The sequence below is a fragment of the Sus scrofa genome, chromosome 7 (assembly GCF_000003025.6).
Source record: "Sus scrofa isolate TJ Tabasco breed Duroc chromosome 7, Sscrofa11.1, whole genome shotgun sequence".
Classification (NCBI taxonomy): domain Eukaryota; kingdom Metazoa; phylum Chordata; class Mammalia; order Artiodactyla; family Suidae; genus Sus; species Sus scrofa.
This window is the reverse complement of record NC_010449.5, coordinates 37,483,102-37,505,613: the sequence shown is the minus strand read 5'-3', so window position 1 is coordinate 37,505,613 and position 22,512 is coordinate 37,483,102. Positions and strand designations below refer to the sequence as shown.

The window sequence follows — 22,512 nt, the reverse complement described above, 5'->3', positions numbered from 1 at the left end:
GCCATGAGCCCCTGCAGTGTAGCTCCCACCCTCCTGCCTTGCTCTGGCCAGTCAGGCAGAGGAGGTGGTCCCTGGTCCCGAGGCCTCAGTCAGACCCCGAGGTCCCCCAGAGATTTTTCTGCCTCCTCCAGGAGCAATCTCTGGGATGAGCCAAGGTGGATGCGGACGGTGGTGACAGATTGCTTGCAGTCGGAGCTTCTGGGCATTCAGGATACTGGCGGCCTTAGCTGTGGCGAAGGACCCCAGGTTAAAGGGAACATCCTTGGCTTCTGCCTCCTTCCTCATTGTTGGTGTCTCCTGAGTTCCTCCTTTCTCCCATTCTCAGCTTCTGGAGATGAAGGTTGTTTGGCAAGAGCGGAGCATGCTTGCTCTTTGAATGTGCCAGTCCCACCGCCGTGTGGTTGCCTCTTTCAGCCCATTGTCTGCTGCCCTCCGCTAGGGTATGGTCCTTGCGGGGGTGAGGGGGTTTTGTGCTTGTGTGTGGTGGCGTCCCCATGCCATCCCCCAGTAAGCCAGCGCTGGGAGAGGGAGTGCATGAATGAAGGGCCAGCTGAAAGCCCCTGCAATGAAAAAAAACTCAGACAGGGTGAGATTCCTGTCCCCACCGCTACAGGAAGAGGCTGGCTGTAATTTGCTTTTCTTTCTTCTGTGTGTGTCTTTCGTGTGCTGCGTTGTATAGCCATCATTTGAGTTGAAATACGTTGATCCCTCCTTTGCTTAGTCATCCCTGGTGTGGTGATAATGTAGCATCTCCAGGGTGGCCGGCCGGGATGAGGGGGACAGTCCGTGCCTGGGATCAGGCATATTCTTCTCTGTGCAGAAGATGCAGGCCCTGTGAGCTCTGTTTCGTCGCGTAGCAGGATCCCGTAGGAGGAGGGAAATTCACTCATGTCAGGTGGACCAGAGAGGTTGCATGACCTCTCATACATCCTCCTCAGGATCCTAATGTCATTCTGAGTTCAAAGATAATGTTCCTTCTGCACCATCACCCTGACTCCTGGAACACTAGAAGGCTCGAATACCGGAATTCCAATCCACCCCGGGTCCTGTGGGACCTGCCTGGAGAACTGAAAGTGTGATAAACGGTGGTCACCAAGGGCGGCTTTCTCCTTGCACTGCCACACTCTGGAGGATCCGCCCAGGAGGGACGGCAGTTGGAATTAGGACACAGAAGCTGGCCGCTGTTTCTGTTGCCTTCAGGTCTCCCCAGCATGTTTGGAACCCCATAGCTCTGGTCTCAGCAAGCCCTGGCACTCTTCTCTCCCCCCATGCCCCCTTCAACTCCATCGTCAATTTCTGGGTACCTCAAATCGTTATCAGGCCTGGCACTGTCTACAGCAATGCACATGACTTTTCTAAAACCTTCAGGCTGGAAGAAGTCTCTCCCCAGCGTGTTTAGTATAATTACAGCAGGATTGCGTTTGCTGGGCACGCAGCACTGGGACCCTTAGAGGGTGGGGGTCCTTTTCTGGTTAAGCGTTGACGGGTGGGCATCGGCTTCCATTCCACAGTGCCTGTCCTCTTTTTTGTGCCTCTCCCCTTTTTTTCATGCAGGCAGGGATCCGAGGAGACTCAGGGTCCCCGCTTGGTAATGGGAAAGGTAAGACCTGGCTGTCAGGGGAGCTCTGGGGGTGGAATCTAGTCGCGGTGGGGCCTGTACTTTCTCTTTGATCGTTTTAGGTTTACTAGGCCCTCTCGTCTGTAATGGAAACCATAACATAAGCTGATTACTAAAATTTGACTATTGGTTTAATGAGAAACCTGTGAGAGGGACCCACTTCCTCTTGATTGTTGTTTTATTTTTAAAAAAATTCTGTACATGCTGTTTCATTTCTCTTCCTCCGGACTTTTCTTTTAGAAAAGTCACAAACAACGTACTATAAAAACCAAAACCATTTAGAAAATAAAACTAGCCCCTGGGGAATACACAGCGCTTTTCCTCCAAAGCATCTTCCTTGCCACCGTCTGGTTGAGTCTCTCCATGTGGCTGATGGGGGAGCAGGTAGTAGTTGACAGGCAGAAACTCGGGCCTCCAGAGGGGATGAGAGTGGGTTGAAATCTACACTGGGTAGGACCAGAATCAGGTCTGTACTGCTTAGGTTCCAGGCCAGCGCTTCTGCTTCTCCCCAGAGCACCAATGTTAGATGTGGGATGTTCTCCTTGGCCGTGCACATCCTCAGCCCTTCCTCCTTGTGGTTTCCCTGGCTTATTGAGCATGAGCCCTCACTGAAGAGCTGTTAGGATCATGCATTTATGTGGTATCAGGACCACATAATGAATGAATGCTTATCCATCCATCCATCCATCCATCCAAAAATTTCTTGACCTGCTCTGCACAAGGCAATGTGCCAGGCCTGGAAGGTTGGAGGATTGAGCATCAAAACCCCACTTCAGAAGAGTCTTCTCTTTGCAGTTGGGGCACAGAACCATAACACAACTGGACTATCAGACAGAACAGAGTAAGTACTGTGACAAGCATCAGGTCAAATGGAGCCGTGGAGAGGGGTTAATTTTTGCTGAGAGATGCACTGATGGCATTGGAGTAGATTTTTGAAGGACAAATAGACCTCAGGTGCCAGGCAGACAATGAAAAGACACTTGGAGAAGTAAGGCCCAAGGTCATGATGGTACGGCCACACTCTCATATCCTTAATACCAGGCTGCACAAACGCTGAGGTGGTCCCATCCTGGGTTTAAGTGGTACTTGCCCAGTATCGGTTTTGCAGAATTGCTTGGACCATCTTCACTTGAAAGTTAGGGTTGGAGGTGGAAGACTGGCTTTAGGGGAGGGCTGGTCTTTATGGAGTGTTTTACTCATGTATATCCAGTTGACACCCATCATCTCACGAGGGGGACAGAACTAGCAAAAGCATTGGAGCTGGGACTTGAACTCAGAACGCTCTGACTTGAGGATCCCAGCTCTTCCCATACCACTGCGCTATCACCATCTCCTGGGAGGTCACTGATGCTGACAGTCATTCCCAAACAGTGGTATTCAGGTTGCAAGTAGAGCGGATGGGTGGGAATGCTTGGGACTGCTTACTTTGTCGTCTTCACACATGTCATGCAAACTTCCCGTGGCCCGTGGGAGGAATATTGCCATTTCGGTCATGCTTTCTGGAGGATGCTCCGCGATGCCTCTCTTTTGTAATTAATGCTGCTCTTCAACTGGGTTTTCAGGCCACTGCCATTTACGTTACTTTCTGAAGAGCAGATACCTTCTGGTCTATGATCTGCCCAACCTGGCAGGTCACATTCTGTGCCTGAAAGCGTTGTTAATGCCTTTCTAATGGAGACAAGCTTTTGAGCTGGCAGCATTGGACCGATATCCTTCTGTTTGGCAGGGTGAGGTTTTTGGTGGACAAGCAGTGCTGTCCCCTGACATCTAGGAGAGAAACAGCAGAGTGAGTGGGGTGAGGAGCAGTAAGTAAGTAGGAGGTGGACTTGCTGGGGCAGAGGCAGGAGACTGGGCACTGCACCCACTCGGACCCATTTTCCCAAGGGATGTCTCAAGATTGGGGGGGGGGCGTCCTGTAAGGTGGGTGATCGTCATCAGGGGGTAAGGTGGGTGTTTGAATCTTAGTAAATATTTGGCAGTTATGAAAAAATATTGTAATTCTAGAGTCTGACTTGATGGTGCCTCTCTCGTGACCTCTCTCACAAGGGGTTTGTGCAGCCAGTATGTCAGGGAGGTGCCTGAGGCTGTCGGTTTTGTCCCAGAAGGGAGGTGCTGTCCCCACAAGGTCCCCATCCTGTTACACAGCTAACTTGCCACCACTCTCCTCCGATGACTCCCTCTGCCTCCTCCTTCTCTTTCCTTCCCACCGTCTCCATTTCAGGGTAGTTTTAGTTTGCGAGCTTCCGGGGCTGCAGATCAGTGAATCTTAGAATCCATTTCTCCAAGCACGTCCTGCCTTCTATCTCTGTTCTCTCTATTGGGGTCTGGGATTCTGCTGATAAAAAAAAAAAAAAAGTTTGAAAACCAGATGGCTAGGACATTGCTGCAGTGCCTGTTGCCTGAGGGGGTCTGAGAGTGGGGGCCACACCTCCTGCTGTGTGTATCTGGGCAGGCAGGGGCGGGGACTAGTGTGCTCATTGTTCTGACTCTGCTTCTGGAGTCTAGGTCCTTCTGGTTCTTCCGGGACTCATGATTCTCCTGCTTTCATCCCGGTGTGCAGAGGAAAACAACTTGAGTGTGCATGAATACATTCCAAGTTATACATACTTTCCCCTATATTCATTTCACAGACTAGGAAGCTTAGAGGAATTGAGTACGTTACTTGAGGCCACACCACTGATAAATGAAATGGCCTAGATTTGAATCCAGATCTGATTCCTAGAGTTCATAATTTTTACTACAGTATGCATCAGCCACGCTTTTCCCTACCACCAAAACTATGTATTATTCTGTATCATCTCTCCCTCTTCGGGAGGTGGGCTGGGTACATTTAGCCCTAAGTAAAGGAGTGAATGTATATTATCTCAGTTTGATTCACCTTGGATGTACTGCTTTTGGATGGTCAGGCATTCTGGCTGAGGTGCAAGAGTTGAGGGGGAGGCAGGCCTGAGGTCCTCGATTCCATCAAGGTGTGAGAGGCTTGTCTCCCAGTTCCTGAAGCTGGATTGTAAAGCCACCATCTGAGAGTCTCCAAGCACTGAGGCCGCCCGTTGCCCTCCTCTTTCTCTAAATCATTCTTCGATGCTCTCTGGTCTTCTGCTGGATTTCTCATGGAGTCCTTAGAGTATGGCTCAGTGGATGAGGAACTGGGAACAGCCTGCATGAAAGGTTCCAGGCTTGAAGGGGGGCAGGGCTTGAGGAGGACTGGACTTGAGTGTGTGTGTGAGACCGCTGACCAGCTCTGGATTGCTGGTCCACTGGCTGCAGAGATTGGAGTCCCAGGTTGGTGAAAGAGCACAGCCAGTCCCTGGTTCCAGGGAGCACATATCATTTAGTGGTGTCTTCACTATGGAGCTGAGTTAATGCTTTTTGTTAAGGCCATGCTTCTCCTCAAGTTGTGAATGTTAATTTTACTGTCTTTTTCCAGGATGCCCCATCCCTCCCCTTGAGGGACTGGGTACAGGCGTACTCTAAGGGCTTAGATGCACTCATGAAAACTCTGGAAGGAAACCTTGAAAAGAAACCCAAGGGCTAGGTTGCTGGAAGAAAGATCCATCTAAGCTTGTTGGCCTCCAGGTTCATCCAGAAAACCAGGGAGTTTTTCCCCTTCCTCTGGCTCCATCCCATTTAAGTAGGGGAATAGAAATCAGGGACTCAAGTTTGCTGAGTCTTGGGGGGTGGAATCCCGCCCTGTGTTGCCTGGACAGGACCAGAGGGTGACCAGCAGCAGAGCCATCCTGGAGCTCAACCCTCTCTCTCCCTCCTGCTGCCAAACATTTACTGAGACCTGACTACTCCAGAGATGGAGCTTAGGAGCTACAGCGGCTCCAGGACTAGCCAACTCATTTCACCCCGATCAGCCACACCTTGGGTTGCCTGGGTGTTGGGGCTGCAGTGGTGAGTCCCGACCTTGCTCAGCATACTGCCCTCAGCACTCAGGGTCTCGGGAATGGTGGAGCTGCATTGAGATGGGCCTTCGAGATCCCTTTGTCCTGCCACCCCTGACTTTCTAGAGGGACGGCTAAGAGGAGAAGCAGCTGCCACAAGGCCCCACAGCCCCATGAGGACACCAGGTCACAGAACCTCTCTTTGCAAAGGGGTCTTCCTCCCCCGAGATGCCGGCCCCATGTGCCCTGCCCTGTTCTCCTTGGAACAAGGGCTGGTGTTTCGGATGGGGGCTTTCTGACTTCATCTCAGATAATGCAGTTGGGTACAGTTTGCCTGGCGGTTGCCTAAATTTAAACGAAGTAGGCTGGGGTGGGTGGTAGTGAAGAAGATTGGCTTGGTGCTTTCATTAAAGCACAATGTGTTGGGGGAAGGTTCGATTTTTATTTTTACTTCACTGAATGAGGGATGAGCACAGAGCTGAGAGGCTTTTCTCCCCCCCGCCCCTTTTCTTTTCTTTCTTTCTTTTTAAAATTATTAAATGTCTGTAGCCTCAAATCGGGACTGGTAGTTTATCTCACTTTCAGCCTGAGTATAAATTCAAGTTGGTTGAACTGGAATATTATTAGCTTGCATTTCATGATGATCAGGTACAGCTCTTGGACAAACTTCTGAAACATCTATGGATTTTCATAGATTTCGTTTCATTCCCGATTCTGGGCACTCGGTGGTTGCATGATCCCAGATGTAGTTTCTGAACTTGACTTTCCTCTTGGTAAAATGTCGGCCTCAGTACCTATGTTTTCCAATTGCTGTGCATCTGAGTGCGTGTCTTGGAAGGTGCTGGTGTGCTGTGTGGCCCATGAAGGGTTCGCATGCATTCTTACTGCTCATCCATCCTCCTCTGTGCCTTCCATGCCTGGCCCCCAACCAAGGTGGGAATGTTCAGGGGATGAGGTTGAGAGGCTGGCCTCCTGAAGCAGGGGGAGGGGATGGTGTGGAGGCAGGTGCTGGACTGTGTGTGTGTGGGGGGGGAGTTGGAGTTTGGGGGGAACCTGCCTTGTCTTCGAGGGTGTGTTCAGCAGCGTCTGAGTATCTGGACCTTTACCCTGTATCATATCCCTGGGGGTTGCCTCACTGAATCTTTGCAGTTAGTCTCGTCAGCCTTTGGAAAATCCGTATTTAAAAATATGGTCTAGGAGTTCCCACTGTGGTGCAGTGAGTCAGGGATCCAGCATTGTTGCTGCAGTGGCTGCTGTGGTACAAGTTTGATCCCTGGCCTGGGAACTTCCCTATGCCAAGGATACACCCAAATACATATATATACATATACGTATATTTGTATTTTATATACATACATATGTATATATGTATTTATCTTATATACATATACACACACATACATACATGGTTCACTTATTGTTCCTCTGGTTATAAAAACAACATGTTACAGAAAAGCAGGAACAGATGGAAAATCCTAGAGAAGAAAACAAAAATCATCCATAATCCTACCCTTCTGGGAGAAACCAGTGTGTGAGGATTTTGATGTCTGTGCCTCTAGGTTTTTTCTGTGCCTGTATGCATAGGGTGTGTTTCGTGCTAGTTCATTTTGACTAAACTGGACTCATATTGCACGTATGGTTATGTAACATGCTCTTAAAACAATATTCTGTGAGCGTTTCCTAGTTGTAAACTGTTCTTTTAAAACATGGCTTTGGGTGGTGGCATGGCATTCCGTTATGTGGCTCTTCCATAACTTATTCAACCAGCCCCCCTGTTGTTCATCATTTAAATTGCTTTCTGTTTCTTTTGCTCCTTCACCTCATGCTGCAGTGAATTGGAGAATGCAGATTTTAATAGCTGGGATCCCTGTTTTAGGAAAGCAAGCCTCTGGCAAAGCACGCTGCACAAAGAAGCCGTTTCATTCGTTTCAAGTTTGTTTGTTTGTTTTCACGCCTCACGTGCTGCCTAGATCTTTGGGCTTTGTCAGCAAATTCACCCTCCAGGTCAGCACAGTACCTCTCCTGCATTTCCACCTGGTCCTCCGCATCCTGCTCACCCTTCAACCACTTCTCCTCTGGTTCCCAGGGGCAGCGGGAACAATGAGAGAACAATCATTGCCCCAGAAGATCCTAATTCAAGCCCTGGCTATATTATTTGCCAGCAGAATGCCCTGGAACAATGTGGACGCTTTTTAACCCTCTGTTTCTGTATGTGCAAAACGAGGGTGATAATATCTTTCTGACCAGAGCACGAGGGTGAAATACAGTCATGGCCCCAGATGTGCTTTGTAACTTGAAGTATCCTAAACGTGTTGGTGGTTAGTAGCCATCACTTGGTCCATGGCCCTTGACCTTGAGGAATAACCCCAGGGCCTGGTCCAGGGGTGCTGCTGCTGGCTCACACCAGCTCTTGAGAGTTGATTGTGAACATTTCTTTCTGACTCCATGTCAGCTTGTCAGCTGTGATTGGCCATACTGAGAGTATTTACACCACAGAAATTGACACATGCTACAATCAAGGCTTTTTTTTTCCTCTTTTTTTTGGAGGGCTGATTGCTAAGCATTTACCATCACTTCACAGCCTCGGTGTTCACTGTGATTATTTGCCATTTGACAGGCATCCTTTTGAATTTGTAGTTTTTTCATATATTATTGTCTCATTTTCCCCAGCTGGACTCTTGAGGGCAGGAATTATATATCTTAAGACTTTAATGAGAGGGCCTAAAAGCAGCATTTGCACAAATAAGCTCATGAGTTAAAGTACTTGCAGAAATTTTACACAAAGACTTAATAATCTGTGGGATCCATAGCAGCGATGCAGACCCATGGCCCAGTCCTCTTTTAATGACCCTTTGCAGATGGGTCTTACATACACAGAATTTTAGTTATTTAGCCTAAGAATTGCCCAGGGTATAATAAAGAGGCTTTATTTCCCTGTGTTTCCATCAGCGATGTTAATAATAATGGTTAGCAAGTAATAGCGACCGTTTATTGATTGTTTGCTGTGGGCCAGGTAAATCCTAAATGCTTTGACAGTCATTTTCTTGTTTAATCCTCACTCTAGTCATTTAAGGAATACATTAATATGATCCTTTGTAACTTAGAGACGTGAAGTAACTTGGTTATAATTGAGGAAGATCCTTCTTTCAATATCCAAGCCCTGTCACGTGCCAAGTGTGGCCTGGCTGCCTGGATGAACACAGCCAACCCCCTGCCCTCATGCAGCAGTCCTTCCGGCGAGCAAGACCGATCATAAATAAACATGCAAACATATACCACAACATCAGTTGTTGCAGAGGGCTATGAAGAAGGCCGGTCAGGGCACAGAGAATAGACTTGTGGTTGCCGAGGGGGAGGGGGGAAAGAGTGGGATGGACTGGGATTAGTAGACATAAACCATGACTTTTTTTGAAGGGATAAGCAACGAGGTCCTACTGTACAGCACAAGGAACTACATCCAGTCTCTTGGGACAGGCCATCGTGGAAGGTAATATGAGAAAAGGAATGTGTGTGTGTGTGTGTGTGTGTGTGTGTGTGTTTGGGTCACTGTGCTGTATAGCAGAAATCAGCACAACACTGTAAATCAACGGTAACAAATAAATAAGAGTAAAACATTTTTTAAAAACTTGGTCAGGGGAAGGAGGTCAAGGCGGATGGGGCAGGGCTGGGGGAGGTCTGTCTCACTGCCCTTGAAACACCGCCCACCGTGTAGCTAGCCCAGCACCCTGTAGCTCCACATCACACTGGTGTTGGTTGGCTGGTTGGGACAAAGGCTTACTCTGTGGGGAAGGTACAGGAAGGCACACGGAGAGCTCAGGGTAAGCACAAAAGCAAATCGGGTACCCGCGCACGCACACTGGACCCTCCAGGGTACTGACCTTTGTTCTCAGGGCTCCCAGGACGTGCTGGGTAGGGGGGATGGAAGGCTGAGCCGTGAATGCAGGGGGAGGAGAGCCTGGGGACTGGGGCTGGTGGTGGGAGGGTGGGAGAGGATATGCAGATTTAGAATCAAAGGCCCACAGGGGTAGCAGCCTCTTAGAGGCCAGCGTTCTCATGGGTACACACCGCCCCAGGAAGGCGCAGTGGGCAGGAGGGCTCCCCCGAGGCCAAGCCTGAGTTTACCAAGGGGAGAAACCTGGTGTTGCCTTCTCAGTCCCCTGCCTTGTGCAACATCACTGTCTCCCAGATTTGATTTGATTTTTTAAAATTCCTGCCTAGGAAATAATAGCAGATGGATGTAGGCAGCTAGTTTAGGGACCTGCTGAAGGGCGACCCCTAACCCCAGGCATTCAAGAGCCTGAGCGGGTTAGGAGGACTGGCTGCTCTGCCTTCCAAAACCTGCTTATAGAAAATTGGCCCTCCTGGTGTGTAAGAGACAAAAAGTATTTTAGGCTGCCTTTCCCACCGCACCCCCCCCCATGCTTTATGGACCAGCCAGTGCCCTGTGTGGCTGAGCCAACCCTTATTCACTGTCTGCTCCATGTTCACATGATACAAGATATTGAAAATCCAAGCCCTGGGAGATGGAGACCTGGGACCCAGGACCCGCTCTGCTATTGGGAAGTCAGCTGTGTGCGACAGGCCTTGGTCCGATTTCCTCTGTCACAGGAGAGGTCTGGCCAAAGGGTTTGATGTCTTCTTGGGAATGGGGCGGTGGCTGGTACTCTGACCTTTTTTTCTAAGCTGGAGCTTAGACCGGGGTCCCACTTCCAATGCATTTAAATCTTCCAAGTTCCTTTTCCAGGGCTCCCTGGTGAGCAGGAGTCGGGGGAGGATTTCAGAGCTGGCTTGGGCCCCTCCCGGGCATTTCTTTGTCTTTGGGTGCCCAGTGTTTTCCCCCCGTGGTTCCGAAGTCTAAGCCACCTGGTATTCATTCACTGGTGGTTAGGTGGCCAATGCCCGCCCAGAACGTTCCCCACGAAGACAAACTCGCCCACAGGCGCTTTCCTCGCCGTGGATGTGCTGCTGGCGGGCGGGCGGGGGTGAGAAGTCGGGTGTACTTTCCTGATGGTCGGGTGGTTGGGATTTCGTGTCTCAGAACTGTACAGTCCTCATGCTGGTCCCGCTGGTGGCCTCCCACCGAAACTTTACAGTGACACCAGGGCAAACACAGACGCTTCAAAACTGAAATGTGACGAGGTGAGGCAGCAACAGGAAGTGGGGAAGTGAGCAGAACAAAGCTGGCGACGTGTGCTCAGAACGCTGTTGACCTTTTTTTCCTCCCTCTCTCTTAAAATTCATATAGTTTTCTTAAATGGTTGAAGTAGATGGTCTCATTTGTTTTCAAAGATTCGGCCTCTTGAGAGGCCCAAGGAGAGAGCTCGGGGCGGGGGTAAAACAAGTTTAGGGACCAGGCAAAGCGCCCTCCTCCGTGTTTGGCAAAAGGTATGCAAATTCATGTCAGGTTGGGGTTTGATCCTTTCGCTCCACTTTTCTTTACTAAGGGCTGGGGAAAGTTATTCAAATTGCTCCTCTTTTAGAGCTGCCTTTGGAGGACTCTGCACGTACAAGAGACGGTGGGGGAAAGTGGAATTCTGCCCCCACGCTTTTTCTTTTTCTGCCTCTCCCTCAGTTTCTTATTTTCTGCCAAAGACTGAAAAAAGAGAGAAAGCAGATTGAATAATTCATTTCCGGGGTATCGGGAGGGCCCCGTCGTCTGTTGACTTTAACTAGACCCTGTCACTCCCCAGGTTGCCTCCCACCAGAGAGGGCACACTTCACACATGCGGGAACAAATGGCTGGCTGGCCAGATGGAGAGAGGGAGTGTTAGCTTAGACAAATAGCTTTTCATTTGAGGAGCAGATACCGTCCTGAGGATTGAAGCTACCGGTAGGCGTTCCCTCTTTGGCTGTTGGAGCCCAATTAGCTGAGGTTGGATTAGCTACATAGGGGCTTTGAGTGAGGTGCAGCCAAAAGTAACGGGGCCGAGTGAGTGACAAGAGCTGTGTGTTTGTAGAAGCCTCACCTGCCTTTCTGCTGTTTACTCTCCCACCAAGCCTAGGAAGTTGGAGGGAAGGTAACTATAGGTGCCCAAGGATGGCTTAGATAACATTAATAATGAAATAATGAAACAAGAATGCTAAGCCAGCACTCAATGGGCACATTTTTGGATCCTAGGTTGTAGGTATCATCTTATTTAATGCTGAGGGAACTCCATGGTGCAAATGGGACTGGAGTCTGGAATGGTAAACTCAGTAATTATCTGTAATGATCAAGCAGATGTGCAGTCCTGAAGTTCACTTGGTGACACAGCTTGTGTCCCCTATGTCACCCTCATTGTTCCCTGGCATGGGTTTCTGAGATGGCTGGGTTTAGGGTGTGGTCTGTGGCCTGGCCATAGAATGTCTCTTTGGGGGAAGATTGCTGGTCCAGGGGACGTCCTGACCCTGAGTCCACACTTTGCTGACGGAGAGGCAGCCTTGGCATGGACACAGGTGCACCTCGCTACCCTCTATAGCCTTGCGGATTTATGCGTCATCAGTAGTCCATTGGAAATCCACTTTGGTGAAGGTTATTCCAAAGAAAAATTATTATTTTCTTTTTAAGTCACCCCTCTCCCCAGTTCTGTTTAATGTCTATGGCATTTTGGCTTTGTCACTCTAAGAATTAGTAAGGTCAGCTCTGAGCGTTTGAGTTCAAGTCTTGGTGGAAGGGTTGTATGGTGCAGGTTCTTTTCGTATGATTTGGGCACCTCCCCTCTTTCCTGGGACTTCATTTTTGTTTTGTTTTTCAATCTTGTCAGAGTAGAGGAATGGAGGACTTAGTGAGCTGGAGCGTCACCTAATTCAGAGAACTTGTACACAATGAGTGTAATGAATAGAGCATGGGGCTGAAACAGTTGAAGGAAAATTATTTTAATTGAAGAGTGATTCAGTTGTACATGTATATATTCTTTTTCATATTCTTTTCATATATATGTATTCTTTTCATATATCTATGTATATGTATTCTTTTCATATATATATGTATATGTATTCTTTTTCATATTCTTTTCCATTATGGTTTATTACAGGATGTTAAATATAGTTCCTTGGGCTCTCTTGTTGTTTATCTATTTTATATACAGTAGTTTGTATCTGCTAATCCACTTTTCCCTTCCCTAGCCCCTTTCCCCTTCAGTAACCATAATTTGTTTCCTGTGTCTGTGAGTCTGTTTCTGTTTTGTAAATAAGTTCATTTGTATTTTTTTTTTTTGAGATTCCACCTAATAAGTGATATCCTACAGTATTTGTCTTTCTCTTTCTGACTTACTTCACTTAGAATAGTAACCTCTAGGTCCACCCATGTTGCTGCTAATGGCGTTATTTCATTCGTTTTGTGGCTGAGTGGTATTCCATTGTACTTATGTACACATCTTCTTTATCCATTCATCTTGAAACAGCTTTTTAAAACCCTGAACAGGATTGCCTCCAGCAGAAGTTTGGCATTCATTGGCTAGTTTTGGGAGTCCTAAACAACTTGCTAGCTGGAGTTCCCATCGTGGCTCAGCGGTAATGAACCTGACTAGTATCCATGAGGATGTAGGTTTGATTCCTGGCCTCGCTCAGTAGGTTAAGGATCTAGTGTTGCTGTGAGTTGTGGTGTAAGTCGCAGACTTGACTCGGATCTGGAGTTGCTGTGGCTGTGGTGTAGGCTGGCAGCTATAGCTCTGATTCGACCCCTCGCCTGGGAACCTCTATATGCCTTGGTTGTGGCCCTAAAAAGCCAAAAGCCAAAAACAACAACAACAAAAAAACCCAACTTGCTAGCGTATCCCCACCATCTGACAAGCCCAGGCCTATGGTATCTCCTACTCTGGTGATGCCACCAAGCTTGTAGAGGCGTGCTAGGCTGGGTGGTGATAGCTGGTATTTTTCAAGTGGATGAGACTTGGGGGAGGAAGGTAGAGCTTGCAGGCAGTCTGGTTTTCAGTTTTTCATGAATCAGACAGGCAGAAAGGTTGGTTTGCATGGTTGGAAGAAGCATGGCTGTGGTCAGTGGAGGCCATGTAGGTGAGCCCTGCTCATGTCTCTCCCGTTCTTCTGCCACTGGGGGCTGGGCACCATCTAACTGAGAGAAGAATATCAACAAATGAAAAATCATTCTAAACTTCCAGCCTGGTTTCATCTTAATGTTTCCGATCCTATTCTAATACTACCTTAATAACATTAACTTAAAAAAAAAAAGACAACTCCATGATGAAATCAAAGCTGAATCTTTCAACAACATTTATTTGAGTTCAGCTCGTGTTCTGTTATCTCCCAGTTGGTTTTAATACCCTAAGAGCCAGGCAGCTCCCCGGATGGAGTCTTGCAAATTAAATGTAGCATCTCAGTCTGTTGATTGTAAAATTCTTGTGGGAAATATGGCCTGGAATGTGAACATGGGAACTTGGCTTTTTTTTTTTTTTTTTAATTAAAAAGTGGTTCTCTATCTTTGATTATTTGTTTAAGTTCTGTAAGGAGTTCAGTGTTCAGCACTGGGGAGGGATTGCCTCCCCCGCTCGCCTGTGAAGAGGGAGAATGAATTTGAACAGTTCAGAATTAATCGTGTTTGTGGTTTAGAAACCCACCTTTTCTGTCATTAACCACCAGCGAATGCCAGCCTGAAACATGTTCTTGTGCCAGAGTAAACCGCAAGGTTGTGGAAAAACGTAAAGGAAATGGGGGGGGAAGTTCGTAGTAAAAGGTGAAGGCTGGTTGGCGGGGGCGGGGGGGGGTATACATGGGAGGGGGCTGCAGAATTGAGGGAGGAGAAAGGAAAGCAGGCTGGTGGGATACTTGGCCTTAGGGCAGACTTGAACTTGGCTGGTGACTGAAGGTTTACAGTATGTGAATTAAATATTGGTGTTTGGCCGTCTGCATTTCCTTCGATTTGCATTTTAAAACTTTACGCAGGAGTTCCCATTGTGGCGCAGCAGAAACGAATCCAACTAGGAACCATGAGGTTGCAGGTTCTATCCCTGGCCTTGCTCAGTGGGTTAAGGATCCGGCATTGCCGTGGGCTGTGGTGTAGGTTGCAGACTCTGCTCAGATCTGCCATTGCTGTGGCTCTGGAGTAGGCCGGTGACTACAGCTCCAGTTCGACCCCTAGCCTGGAAACTTCCATATGCTGCAGGTGCGGCTCTAAAACAAACAAACAAAAAAACCCAAAAAAAACTTTACAGAAAAAGCAGCACAAAGGACACAGATTATGGTTGTTGGAGCGGATCGGGTTTATCTCTACCAGCCCACCTCTGTCAAGTTGAACTCGTCGCAGACATGGAGAACAGACTTGTGGTTGCCAAGGAAGAGGGCTGAGAGGGAGAGGGATGGACTGGGTATGTGGGGCAGTAGATACAAACTATTACACTAGAATGGATAGACAGGAGGTCCTACTGTATAGCCCAGGGAACCATATCCAGTCTCCTGGGATAAACCATAATGGAAAGGAATGTATTTTTAAAAAAGAACGTGGGAGCTCCCATCGTGGCGCAGTGGGAACAAATCTGACTAGGAACCATGAGGTTTCAGGTTCAATCCCTGGCCTCGCTCAGTGGCTTAAGGATCCGGCATTGCCGTGGGCTGTGGTGTAGGTTGTAGATGTGGCTCAGATCTGGCATTGCTGTGGCTCTGGTGTAGGCCGGTGGCTTCAGCTCCGATTTGACCCCTAGCCTGGGAACCTCCATATGCCTCAGGTTCAGCCCTAAAAATACAAAAAAAAAATAAAATAAAAAAATAAAAAAGAATGTATATATGTATATAACTAAGTCACTTTGCTGTACAACAGAAATTAGCACATTGTAAATCAGCTGTCCTTTTTAAAATAAATAAAACATAATTAAAAGGAAAAAAGTTAGACTGGATTCATCTAGGACTCTGGTTATCAGCTGGGGATGATATTGCCCCCAGGGGACATCTGGCAATATCTGGAGACTTTTTGGTGTGGCATCTGTTTGGTGGGGGGGTGTTACCAGAAGCTACTGATGGAGGCCTGGGAGCTGCTAAACATCCTACGATGCACAGGACAGCCTCTGCACAAAGAAGGATCAGCCCAAAGTGTTAGTGGTGCCGAGGTTGAGAAGTCTTAATCTCGGGGCTTATTTGGTGTTCATTCATCCTTCAACAGAGCTGTGTCTTGGCTCCGGGCTGTGAGAAGTACATACTTCTACTGAAGTGGAACTGCCAGGTCCGGAAAGCTCACTGCTCCAAAAGTCTGAAAAGGACCCAAGAATTGGCATCTTGGCCCAGCTGTGTAATGATTTTGCAGCTTGGAGTTATTTTCCCCCCACACTTTTCTTCCAACAATTCTCCATCTTATCTTCCTGTTGCATGAACCTGTTCCCCAACGTTAATTCTCTGACAGTGCGTTTTGCCTCACCCCATACACATTGCCATAATTTGAATTTTCTTGCTTTTCTGTCTATACCACCCATCTTAAAGCTGTATCGGATGGGTCCTTTGTCCTCTTTGGGGGAATCTGCCTTTCTCTACCATAAACAGGTTAATGAATCTCCAAATTGCTGTCCTGCTTAAGATGTGTCCTGAGTGCCATCCTCCCCCATATAGTGAATTAAAAATATCAACTAGTTAATAAACTATAGACTTATACTGCCAGTCAGCTGTAAAACACATACCTCTTTCAAGCCCCTTCTTGACAAGTTTCAGGTAAGAATGATAGCATATTAAATTATTAGGCAGTTTTATGACTGTTCAGGGAAGATTTATCCTTCGATGAATAAATATTGCCGGAGCCCAATTTAGAACTTGACAAATGCTGATTTATGGCTTAAAATATATGTAAGGGTTATTTTATGATGAAGTGGTAGTGTGGTGGGATAGGGTTAAAGTGATGGCTGTGGCGCCTTTGAGTAATATGCCATTAAAACACTGCCGCAGGCAGAGCTCCTGGGAGGATTCTCCGTGGCTTCTGGGGGTTCCTGCCACTCCCAGTAAGTGTCAGGGTCCGATCCACATTGTAATGCACAGTCCCAGCTGATCACACTTTGAAGCACTATTGAAAGTGTGGGTGCCCCCCCCCCACATTCCTAGCAGTTGATGCTGCAGTGCATCTTCTGAAGGATTCCACTTACCTGCAAATGGAACTTCAGGGTAGCGGGGGTCAACAACTGTACGTCTTTCAGATACAGAAGGTAGTGATGAAGATGAATGCTTTCAAAACCTAATTGAGGAGGGAAGCCAGTTTCAAATTCTGGTTGTGGTGATCATCCTACTTTTTAATTTATTTGTTTTTGCTTTTTAGGGCTGCACTCATGGCATATGAAAGTTCTCAGGCTAGGGAGTGAATCGGAGCTACAACTGCCGGCCTACACCACAGCCACAGCAATGTGGGATCCAAGCTGCGTCTATAACTCACAGCAACACTGGATCCCTGACGCACTGATCGAGGCCAGGGATTGGACCCGCATCCTCATGAATACTAGTTGGATTCGTTTCTGCTGCGCCACAGTGGGAACTTCCCTACTTTTTTTTTTTTTTTTTTTGGTCTTTTGTCTTTTTTTTGTTGTTGTTGTTGTTGTTGCTATTTCTTAGGCCGCTCCCGCGGCATATGGAGGTTCCCAGGCTAGGGGTTGAATTGGAGCTGTAGCCACCGGCCTACGCCAGAGCCACAGCAACGCAGGATCCGAGCCGTGTCTGCAACCTACACCACAGCTCACGGCAACGCCGGATCGTTAACCCACTGAGCAAGGGCAGGGACCGAACCCACAACCTCATGGTTCCTAGTCGGATTCGTTAACCACTGCGCCACGACGGGAACTCCTACTTTTTTTTTTTAATTTTATTTTATTGAAGTGTAGTTGAGTTACAGTGTTGTGTTGATTTCACTGTATAGCAGAGCTGTTCAGTTATATATTCAGTGTATATTCATTCTTTCTCATATTCTTTTTCCTTATGATTTATCACAGGATATTGAATATAGTTCCCTGCACTATACAGTAGGACTTTGTTGTTGATCAGATCATTATCCTACTTTTGAATCAAAAAACCCTGGGACATGTGAACTGACAAATATGGATGCATAGAAAGATAGAGACTTTAGCCTTGAAACTGACCTGTAGTACGTACATCGTAATGGTAGAGCTTGACCAGTTGCTCACAATCTTTCCCCATTTATTTGTTTATTGGACAGTGTGTCCATAGGGATAAAAGCTGGAGGTTACAAAGAGTCTAAAGTGGTTTTATATTGAGAGTTCCCACTGTGGTGCAGTGGCTTAAACGAGCCAGTGTTGCTACAGCTGTGGCATAGGTCACAGCTGCATGAATTGGATCCTTGGCCGGGGAACTTCCATGGGCCAAATAAATAAATAAATAAATAAAGTGGTGTATAGTAATCCTTCCTCTCCTTCCTGCCCCTGCCTCCCAGTTCCCCTCTGTAGCAGTAACTACTGTTGTTAGCTTTGGGGTTATCCTTCTCAAAGAAAAATCTATGCATAGAAATGCATATATGAGTACGTAGTATTTTTGAACAACGACTGGAATACTATTCATGTATTCTGTGCCTTCCTTGTCTAACAGTATGCATGGTAAACCATTCCATATCATGACATACAGAATGCCCTTGCTGGTTTTTGTTTTTGTTGTTGCTTTTTAACAGCTGCATAGCATTCCATTTAATGGATGAACCCTAAGTTGTTAAAGCAATCCCCTGACAATGGATACTGAGACTGTTCCCCGTCCTTTGTCTTATAAATCACACTGCAGTAAGTATCCTTGTACACACACCATTTTGCATGTGTAGGCGTATGTCTGCAGGATAAATTCTTAGAAGTGGAATTGCTGGTAAAAACACATACACGTCAGTGATATTGGTAGACATTGCAAGTATCCTTTCAAGGAGGTTGTAGTGATTTACACCCTCAATGAATGAGACATCCTCGCCAACACAGTGAGTTATCAAACTTTTTGATCTTTGCCAGTCTGATAGATGAAAATTGGTATCTCAGCTCATTTTAATTTGCATTTCTTTTATGAGTGCGGTTGAGCCTTTTTTCACAAGGTTAAGATCCATTCGTATTTCCTTTTTCTTGCAAACCATATCATTTGCCCATTTTTCTATCAGGTTGGTCTTTCACAAGTCTTGTAGCTTCAGTAGCTCTTGACCCATTTCTGGATTTGGCACAGCTCACTCCTGGGGGCTGAGGCACACCGTGCATTCAGATGAGGCTTTGGAGATGGATGATGAAATAGGTCCATTTTATTGGGTGTGGCCATTGCTGCCTCTGAGGTGCTGGAGTCCCTGAGCCTAGTGGTTTCTGGTTTCAACCCTGCTCTACTCCTTCCGAGCTGGCAGTGGTCTGACTTAGGCAGACAGTGAGTGCCTGCTGGTGTGTGGAACACGTGAGGATGGATTGGTTTGGGTGAGACGTGCATGAGATTAGAGTAGCTGAGATTGGGAGGAGGAACAGGGCAAGGGGATCCTGGACACTGAGTATTTGCATTTAGCAGGTTCACAGGAATGAAGAACAGCAGCCTCACTAAAAAAAATTTCAAATACACGGTGTCTGAGAAATTGGGAAAAATAGGGTACATTTTTTCAACCTTCGGTTACCTTTTCAGTTGACGTTTATCGAACATAAAAAGTATTGTTCTTAACTAAGAGTGATCCCCGCCCCCACCCCACCCCAGCCCAGGGCACTTGTCAATGTCTGGAGACATTTTGGTTGTTACAGTCACAGGGGAGGGGCAGGAGGAAGCCACTGGCATCTGGTGGTTAGAGCCCAGAGTGCTGCTGACATCGTACAATGCACGGGATGGTCCCACTACCAGGAGTTTTCAGCCTGAAATGCCAATAGCATCCATACACGAAAAGCCGTTATGTAGAGCAATGGGGTCAATTGTTTATCTGAAGAAGAGGAAGTACTCTGGAGCCACTGTTTCCTTCAGTTTCAGTCATTTTGGACACTCTGTGGTGTCACAATTGGACTCACTGATTTATTACATTTAGATGAACTTCATCTGAAAAGGTATGGAGATTGAAGGAAAACATAGAGAATTTTATTTGAAAATGTAACATTCACATTGTCGAAAAAGAAGCCTAGCCTATGTTGGCAGAGTTTGAGGGACACCCTGTGGGCCTCCGGTGGGAGCGAGGACCTGTCACTGTCCTTGCCTCTCCTATTGCGTTCGCTCTTTTACCCTGTGCACAGTCTGGATACAGAAAGGGTAGGGTTTTTCTTTTTCTTTTCTTTTTTCTTTTTTGGCTGCCTGGTTGGGTATGGAGGTCCCGGGCCAGGGATCAGATCTGAGCCACAGCTGCCGCAGCATCGGATCCTTTGATCCCACTGTGCCGGGCTGGGGATCGAACCTGCACCCTGATGCCGCAGAGACACCTCTGATCCTGTTGTACCACAGCGGGAACTCCATGGTTGGATTTCCTTAACCTGAGACTCCTGAAAGGAGAGAATCATCAGTGCCCCGCAGGGTGCCGCTTTCTGGGTATCCAAGGCTCTGAACACAGTGGGCAGCTGGTGCTGGGACCCGCTGAGCTCTGAGTCTCCAGCATCCCTGTCTCCTGAGCCAGCAGGATACCTGCTGGGGGTTTCCTGGAATCCCAGAGGTGCAGAGGGACCAGCAGTAATACCTTTGGATTTCCCCCCTCCTTTTGTGCTTTCAGAGAGGGAGGTGGCTGAGAGCGCAGGGTGGGAGCCAGACTAGCTGAAACCTTTATTCCTCACCTATGCACAACTTTTTTTTTTTTTTTTTTTTTTTTTTCATTTTTGGTTGCCCTGCAGCATATGGAACTCCCAGGCCAGGGATCAGAGCTGAGCTGCAGTCGCGATCTAGGTCAAAGCTGCAGCAACACCAGATCCTTAACCGCTGTGCCGGGCCAGGAATCAAACCCTCGTCCCAGTGCTTCCAGGACACTGCTGATCCTATTGTACCACAGTGGAAGTCCCATCAACTATGCATAACTTTGAACAGGCCTCGGTCACTTCCTCTGTAAGAGGGGAGTAATATTAGCATGGTTAAGAAGGTGAACTCAGTGTATGGAAAGCACTTAGCACAGTGCCTGTAAGTGCTAGCTGTTATTGTTGTTATTATTATTATTGGTTTCAGTCTTTGGAAGTTCCAACCTTCGCGCCCCTCCTCTGCAGTTCTGTGGAAACCATTTACCACAACGACCCAGCATCCTGGATTTCAGGGGAACCGGGGGTGGCTTCCCTGAGCTCCCGTGTACACCAATGCCCCTTCTTGAGTCTGGGGTGAGCTCTGCTTCCTGTAGGAGGCACCAGCCCGGTGCTCTCAGTCCCCAGCTCTGCCCAGCCCGCCCAACCTCCTCCATCCCCTGAGCTCTGAGCTCTCTGAGATGTGTCTCCTGAGTTCATCTCCCTGTTCCCACCACATTGTTTGGTGTGGCTGCCTTGGAGGCTGAGAGGACAGTCATACCTGGGCCGTGGGCTCTCTTCCCAGGTAGGACATGGCTTCCGTCAGGCCTGGGTGGGCAGGCTCCCTGCCCTTGGCCTTCAAGGTGCATTTCAGCGTGGCCTCCACCACCATCACCAGAGAGGGTTATTTATAACATGGGGACACCTTTGGCCGGAACCTGTAAACAGTCTGCCCAGAAGTTGCTGGGCCCAGCCAACTTTTAATTTTGTTTTCTTTTCATTCATCTGGGGGGTTTGTATTCAGAGAGTTTTCATGTAGGGATCAGTTAATGGCTGGTGATCATAGGGGCCTTGGGCCTGGGTGGGTGGTTTAACCTGAGTGCTTTAGTCATTAAATTGTTTTAAGATATCACTAAACATACCTACAGGAGCCTTATGGAGAGCAGTGAGGGAAAGGCACAGATAAACCCTGTCCCCAAGGAACTTCCATCCGATGGGTGACAAAGCCCCTAACATCAGATGCTTGCGATCTTTTGTGGGAGATAGAGCCTCAGCTCTCATGGAACCTCCAGTCTGATGGAGGAGGCATAGGATGAATTCACAGTCTGATGAGTGAAATTGTTCATATTTTTGAGGAACTCTTCTGATGTGGGAGAGAGAAACCCTGCTAATCCAGTCCCAAGGAGGAGACCTGAGTCTTGCTTTCAAGACTTTTAGTCTTAAGATGTGAGACCCAGACAGAACCTTCCTGGGAAATGGATGGGATGGAGCCATCCATAACCCTATAACTTTCTCTCTCAGGCCATGAGAGAAGTAGGGGAGAGAGGGGAGCCTGGCAGCCCAGGAAGAAGCGGATTCAGCAGCGCCTTTTGATTTGGCTGCAGCAGCTGCCTCCGCTGGCCGAGCCCCACCCTCAAACCCTGTGTGGGGGCTGTGCTATCTTTAGTGGTCACCCTTTGTAATCTTTAGAGGACGTTGCTGACGTGGCTGCTTCCTGGGCTGGACCTTTCTCCCTAGAGAGCCGTACCTTCTGCAGGGTGAGAACTTGGTTTGGGGCAGGGGAGGCAGTGGGGAGGGGCTGGGGACTTCTACAACCGACCCGCTGTTCTTTGCCTTCTCCAGAGTCAGATGGCGAGATTTTAGATCCTTTGAGCAATCTGTCTTAGGGCCAAAAAATCAGAATATTGTAGAAAGAAATGTCATTAGACGTCATCACATCTCATGCTCCCCTCCCTTGCCTCTCTAACCTGCCACTGTCTTCCTCACTCATGCCACACTAGACTGCTCGTTATTCCTTGAATGCCCTAGGACAGTGCCACCTCAGGGCCTTTGCACCTGCTGATCCTTTGGCCTGGAATATCTTACCCCAGATGTCTGTATGGCTCACACCTTCACTTCTTTCAGAGAGTCCTTCCTTAGCTGGCCTTTCTAGATAAAAATGCTCTCCTTCTCTGCCCTTCTCTATCCTTCTTATCCTGCTTTATGTTTTCTCCAGAGCAGTCGTCCTCATCGTACATGGGATACATTCATTTATTTACTTACTCTTCCTCATTTCTTTCTTTTAGAATGTAAACACCAAAACATGGTCTGTTTTGTTTGCTGCTGTGTCTTCAGCAACCAGAAGGTGCCTGGCACATAGGGAGCACTCAGTATCTGTTCAAGGAAAGAAAAGAAGAAGAAGGGAGGGAGGAAGGATGAAACA

General features: G+C 47.7%; 1 protein-coding gene across 25 annotated transcripts in view; it reads left to right on the top strand.

Annotated features, from left to right (window-relative positions):
- Positions 1-22,512, top strand: part of TRERF1 (transcriptional regulating factor 1) — a 221,921-nt gene that overhangs the window by 49,686 nt on the left and 149,723 nt on the right. Inside the window, exon 1 of one of the 25 annotated variants that reach the window (XM_021098710.1) lies at positions 6,556-9,323. The exons of 23 other annotated variants lie outside the window; for them this stretch is intronic. The gene's annotated coding sequence lies outside the window, so the exon portion shown is untranslated. Of the gene's footprint in view, positions 1-6,555; positions 9,324-20,194; positions 21,848-22,512 lie in introns of those variants that run through there. One more of the 25 variants, XM_021098711.1, reaches the window with a different exon arrangement.